The sequence below is a fragment of the Panthera onca genome, chromosome A2 (assembly GCF_046562875.1).
Source record: "Panthera onca isolate mPanOnc1 chromosome A2, mPanOnc1 haplotype 2, whole genome shotgun sequence".
In the NCBI taxonomy this organism is placed as follows: domain Eukaryota; kingdom Metazoa; phylum Chordata; class Mammalia; order Carnivora; family Felidae; genus Panthera; species Panthera onca.
This window is the reverse complement of record NC_138340.1, coordinates 27,416,319-27,423,147: the sequence shown is the minus strand read 5'-3', so window position 1 is coordinate 27,423,147 and position 6,829 is coordinate 27,416,319. Positions and strand designations below refer to the sequence as shown.

General features: G+C 43.0%; 1 long non-coding RNA gene across 5 annotated transcripts in view; it reads right to left on the bottom strand.

Moving 5' to 3' along the window:
• Positions 1-2,167: 2,167 nt before the first annotated feature.
• Positions 2,168-6,829, bottom strand: part of LOC132678709 (uncharacterized) — a 161,618-nt gene continuing 156,956 nt past the window's right edge. For all 5 annotated transcript variants that reach the window (XR_009609742.3, XR_009609738.3, XR_009609741.3 and 2 more), the window contains one exon: positions 2,168-2,358. This is a non-coding gene — a long non-coding RNA (uncharacterized LOC132678709). The remainder of the gene's footprint in view (positions 2,359-6,829) is intronic.

Genomic DNA, 6,829 nt, shown 5'->3' with positions numbered 1-6,829 from the left:
ATCATGTGTAAGACTCTCTCTCTATAAGAAGGGTGCAATGGCCATAGATGGGGATAAACCTCTCAGTAGGTCCCAGAAACCCTAAATTAAAGTGTCACTCAGGCCCCTCAAAAACAGATCTTGCCTTTAGGGATCCCAAGAGACTTGGCCCTACATGTTACTGTGGCATCACCATTGCACATATATCATAGCATTCATCAGGGGAGGAAATGGGGGCTCCGTAAGGTTAGTTACCTATATCTTCACAGTAGGGGCAGAGTTGTGAGTTGAATCTAGATGTCAGTTTCCAAAGCCCTTGATGCCTCACTGGTGTTTAAGTTATAATCCCCACTTCCTATTTCTGTTCCTCTGTATGTCCTTCTTCCAGAAACAGTCTCATTTGTAGTCCTGAATCCACTGCAAGGTGGTCTTTGCATGTAGATGGACTTGGCTTATGGCATGTGATCTGATGGGTTACCCTACCCACAGCTTATCTCCTTGTGCATTACAAAAGCCCCTGAAATGGTTGTAACTCATTTCTTTCTTTTGGATCAGGTGGGGTCATAAAATATACAGAACTCTTGCCCAAGTTCTCACACTGGTATCACCAGCCAATCACATAACAGGTGTTCCTGCCAAATTCACACGAAACACTGGACTACTTCTCATCACTGAACTCCCGGGATCCACTAGCAATTATGTGGGATGGCACTTAAGAAGACATCTATTGGCCTGGAACAATAACTTCCCAGTGAAAATATATATAAGCTACCTGGCCAGAAGAACTTATTTTGATATGGTTGATGCCTCTGTCTTTAGGGAAAGTCTTCGAAGTCTTCCTTCTCTTGGCTTCTGAGACATCACACTTTCCTCTTTCCCTCTCACCATGTTTGCCATTCTGTCTCGGTTTCCCTCACTGACTCCTCATCATCCTGATCTCCTTGTGTTGGTACCTCAGGGTCCCATTTTGGTCTTGCTTCACCTCTCTATTTGCATGCTCTCCCCACATGATCTCACCTAGTCCTATAACTTGGATACCTATGTGTCGGTGGCTCCCAAAGCTAGATTTCCCACCCAGATATATCCCTTAATCCCAGACTTGGGAGTCTATAAGCATTTAAAGCCTATTATGATAAAGGAAAGGCCTCCTGATTTCCTTCCCAGCTAGCTCTTTCTCCACCCCAATGAACAGCACCATTATCTTTCCAGTGGTTCAACCCAAATCTTCTCTTGCTTTCCCTCACCACAATGTCTAATCCAGAAACAATTAACATTGACTTTTTTCTGTGACTTATTCCAAGTCCTTCTACTTTTCCCTATCTTCTCAACTACTTTTAGTGCAAGTCAGGAATACTTTCCATCTGGCCCCTGTCATAGCATCCTAACTAGCCTCTCTGCTAGAACCCTGCCTTAGGGCCTTTCCACTGGCTCTTCCCTCTTCCTGAAACGTTCCTTCCACCAGTCTTCATAAGGATGGTCCTTTTTGTCATTCAATGATCAGCTTACGTGTTACCTCTTCTGAGGTTTTCCTAACCACTCGATCAAAAGTAGCCATGTGTATTCATTTCCTGACCCTAATGTAAAAAATTACCATAAAATGGGTGGCTTCAAACAACAGAAATTTATTCTCTCACAGTTCTGGAGGTCAGAAATCAAATATCAAGGTTTCAACAGGGCCATACCAGGCAGGTGCATATCCTCCTTGGTTTGTGGCTGCATCATTCCAAACTCTGTGTCTGTGGTCCCACTGCTTCCTGTGATGTCTTGAAACTCCCTCTACCTGTCTCTTACAATGATACTTGTAACTGCATTTAGAGTTCACCTGGATAATATAGGAAAAGTTCCTTCTCTCAAAATTCTTAAATTATTGCATCTTTTGCCATAGAAAATAATATTCACAAGTTCCAGGAATTAGGACTCAGACATATCTTTTTGGATCTCACCATTCAACTATACCATGCAAGACACTGCTTGATTTTGACTCTCTACTTAACACTTACTATTATCGTCCCTCATTACTCTACCAACTTGTTAGTTGAATTCCTGTCTCTCCATCAGAATGTAAGCACCATGAAAGCAAGGACTTTGCCTACCTTTATGCTCCCCTGATGTTGAGAACACTGCCAAGCACAGAGCACACATCCCAAAATATTTTTAGATGCCTACACTGAGGATTAAATTAAACCAATGGTTGTTAAGCTTATTTATTTAGTTAGTTGCTCCATAAAATCTTTTGTTCAGATGCAGAAGCCTAACAGGTGGATGGAGATAGTTGAAAGCTGAGCTCTTGTGTTCGAAGTAGAGGTGAGAAGTGGGGAGCTGTGGGCCTTAGTTCTCCCATTCCTTCTGATGATGTGCACCAGATATAGGAGGAATCATCTGAAAAAAAAGAACTTTGTTATCTTAGCTCAAATCGGTTGCTTGGGAGAATGAGGATATAAAAGAACTTGGAAGAAATGGGCCACTGAGCTGATACATTTTGATGGGTGAGCTGGTGAAGGTAGTAGAGAAGTGATGGTGAGCCAGATCCAACAGAATGGCATGTGGTCACCGCAGGGGTGCTGTATAGGTTTGAGAAATGAAAAGTTCTCTTTTACTCTGGATTTGACTGTGGATATCCAATATTAGATGACCTGCCTTTCCCAAAATGTATCCTTGTGCCCTGAAAGAGTGAAGCTATTTGGGATTTTCTTTGATCTTCAGGTGGGGATGGAAGACATTGGAAAAAGTAGTGCTTTGTAAAGCACAGGTTCTATAATCAAACCAACCCTGGAACCAATCTAGGATCACACGGCTTCTTGGCCTTATGATCTTGGGCAGGCTGCTTCACCTCTGCAAACTTCATTTTCCCCATCTGTAACATGGGGATAACAATAATGCCTACCTCACAGGTATTGAGTATTACAAGACCATTTACACTAAGTATTTAGTGTATCATCAGTACATAGGCATAGCTTGCAATACATTGTGATAATTACCACTTATTAATTATTACTGTTATTTGAGTGTTTGGGTTTTTAGTCGTGAAGTTCAGGCCCTTGAGAAGTCCCTCATTTCCATTGCTGACCCTATAGCAAATTGACCCTTGAACCAGGACAGAGAAGAATTCATTCATTCACTCAATCAGGAAATATCTATTAATAAGGAGCTACAGTGACTTGAACTGTTCTAGCTGACAAGGATAAGGAAGTATTTAAGACAAATTTCCTTTTCTCACAGATTTTGTCTTTCGGTGGTGGAGACAGATGATGAACAAGTAAGCTCTGTGGGGAAATCCCAGAAATGTCCATTTCCTTGCTATGTTTATGACCTTTGGGCCATTCCTCTGGTATGATGCATACCTTGAGAGCTTAACCTGAGCTCTGCTCTGCAGTTGCAAGAGTCTGCTGCCAAAACAGCCCACCAATGCAGCAGAGGTGGGCTCCCCTTCCGCCTCCCCTGGGCAGGCCTGGAGCAAATTCCTCAGGGGAAATCACAGGCCATTCTCATGCAGCTTGGGTGATAAAGATGCCCATGATGATACTGTTAGAAGAAATTACCTACAAACTGGTAGTCCCTACAAACTGGTAGGCACCATTATGCTATTTTATACAGATCACCTTATTTAAATCCTCACAAGAACCTATGAGCCAAGTTCTACTATGAATCCCTTTTTAGAAATGAAGAAAATGATAATCAGACAGTTCATGAAACTTGTACCAAGATTCTGCTTCTGAGTGTCCCAGCTGGGATCTGACTCAATTCCAGAGCCCCTAGCTTCAGTTCTTTCCTTTGCTCTGTTTCATGGGTTCCCAGGAAGACTTCAAGGAGTCTACCTGATGCTTCCAGCTGATGGTGCAAGGAGAGCTGTGGGATGTGTGGATGGGTGGTCAGCCCACAGCTGACTGATGCTCTTGGGCAGGACTCCATGCCCTAGGTGTGGCACTGCCCAGGTGGACTGCCTGCTGCCTCTGCTTGCATGAGGAGGATTGCTATATAGCCTCAAAGGAGAGAGAAAAAATGGTCCCACAACTTGCTTGTTGAGAGACCTTGGGTAAGTCATTAGCTTCCCTGTGTTTCACTCTTTTTTACCTGCAAAAGAGCACTAAAAATAAAACCTACCTCACAGGTAGTTGGCAGGACTAATGGAATTAATGCAAGAAAGCACTTGGCACAATGCCTGACATGTAAAGAGAACCAAAATGCTGAGGAAGGAGGAGGGAGGAAGGAAAGATCATTTAAACCCAAGCTAATTATCATGTATTCTTGGCTAAGCTCCTTCTCCCTCTACCTCAGTGTCCCCATTTGCCAATGTGTGGATTTCCAAAAAGTACTGACCACTCAAGTCCTTCATGTCCAAACTTCCAAAAGTCTCTGAGTCTCTGTAGAACAAAGAGACCTCATTAAATATGCAGAGATGAGTCCCTTCCTCATCGCCATTGCCAAGTCTGTGTCTCAGAATCAAGAAATCTAGGATGGTTTCCGGACAAACTCCAGGAACTCCTTTTTCAGGTGGAATAATATTCCATTGTATATATACACCACCTTTTGTTTATCCACTCAACCACGGAGGGACACTTGTGTAGCTTCCACATTTTAACCATTGTGAATGTCTTTGGTGGGGGCTATCTTACTTTCCTTTTGTTCTATAGGAAATGAGTCCAGGGACATTATTTCTTATGCTAAAACCAAGATAGAAGTATGCAAAGGGTGTGTGGGTCCCTTCAAGTGGTGAGATCTGTCTAGGAAAACAATATAAACATGTGACTAAGAAGTCCCTCTTTGGAATCACACAAACTTGGATTTGAATTTCTGGGCCACCAGGCACTGTTTGTGTGGCATAAACAAATTATTCAGCTCCTTGAAATCCATTTCTTTGTGTGAAAATCCAGGATACTCATGAGATGCATCATGGGGTTGTAAAGCTCACAGCCCAAGTCAGGTACATGGTCAGCACTCGGAAATGGAGTGGGAAGGAGACAGGCATTTTGTTTCCTCATCTAGTCTGGTACCCTCCTGCCTGACCCAGAAACTTTCCACAAGGTTGTTCCCTCTGCCCTTTGCTGAATTAGCTCCTTTTTACCTTTAGATCACTTCTTAATTCCACTTGCCCCCATAGGATGTCTCCGGCTTTCTTGACTGAGTCAAGGCCCCCCTCCCTTTATACCTGCTCCTAAAAAGGTAGACTTGTCTTCCTAACAGTTAACATTCTCCCAGACCTAGCAGTATCTGGCCAATAGCTGACTCTCAGAAAATCATTTTACAAGTAGATGTATAAATGAACAAAAACTCTGTAAAATTAAAGATGATCCAGGTTCTCAAAGTGGGGACCTGGCATTGGCCTGGGAAGCCCACACTTCTCCACAGTCCTCTGCCAGACCTCCTCAATCTCTATCGTAGCACGTCACCTTCTGCCCCCCAGGGCCTGGCATATGCTCTCAAGACTTCAATCTTCCAAGTGGGGCCTGCAGCGAAAGCTGAAGGGGAGAAACTACAAGCCCTGCTAAGGTTTAAAGATGTGCTCACCTGAAATTGCACAATTCATCCCATGGGCTCAGCAGGAATGCGGCATTTGGAGAAATTACACCTCTGAGCTGCCAGAATATATTCAGACAGCCAAGAACAGAAGTTGGCCCAACTGGGACACATCCAGAGAGCAGCAAATATGCACAGTGAGCTTGCCGGCAAAGCATTTTTACTTCTCTGGGGAATGTCCAAGAATGGCTACCTATCTGTGGAACCCTTCTCCTTTGGTTCTAGGGTACCTAATCAAATGGTTTCCAAAACCAGTGCTGGGAGGGTAGGAAGGAGAGGAGCTACACATGTAAATGACTGCCGGAGCTTAGGGCTATCATCCTCTAAACTGTAACTAGTTGGTTTGGGGGTGGGATGGGATGAAAGGGGTGATAAAAGCACAAGCTATGGGATTTGCAAACCAGGGTTCAAATCCATGCTCTAACCATTACTAGCAGTATAACCTTGGCCAAGTTTCCACACCTCAGTGTGCCTCAGTTATCTCTTCTATAAAAGTGGAAAGATCATAGTACCCTTCTTCCAGGATTCGTTTGAAGATTTAAAAAGCGACCACATTAAACAATAAAAATTAAAAAGTGTACACATATAAGCATTCAGATGAGTGCCTCACAGGTAGTTAGTGCTTAATAAACATAAGCTTCTCTCATTATATAGATAGAATTGGCAGAACATTTGGTAGAGAAGTGGTTCCAGGAGGTTTCAATTTCATAATCTCATAAATAGTTCTTTCCCCCTTGGGGTGCCTGGGTGGCTCAGTTGGTTAAGTGTCCAACTCTTGGTTTTGGCTCAGGTCATGATCTCATGGTTCATGAGATCAAGCTTCAGGCTGGGCTTCTGCTGACAGCACAGAGCCTGCTTGGGATTCTCTCTCTCCCTCTCTTGTCATGTACTCTCTCCCTGTCTCTCTCTCTCTCTCTCTCTCAAAATAAATAAATAAACATTAAAAAGAGAATTCTCTTCCCCTTATTTTGCAACTTTTATTTTGCATAATAAGGATGTTAAAATGATCAACTATATCATTGTATTATGTAAAATAGAGTATATTTTAACACCTCAAATGAGGATCAACATAAGCTTTGAAGAAAATAAACATGTTTAGCTCTACAATAAATTTTAAAAAATAATAAATACACTGCTATTTATTGAAGTCATATTGAATTAGGAGTTAAATAAGTGAGGCTGTGGGAAGCTCCCACCTCCTCGGCAGTCTCTCCCTGATACTCCCTGTTCCCACAGTAGCCCTCACTCCTGTCCCAACACTGGTCACTTGTGATTTGTCTCTTTGCTTCTCTGCATCACTACCCCCACCCATTTGCTCACTTGTGTATTGGTCATC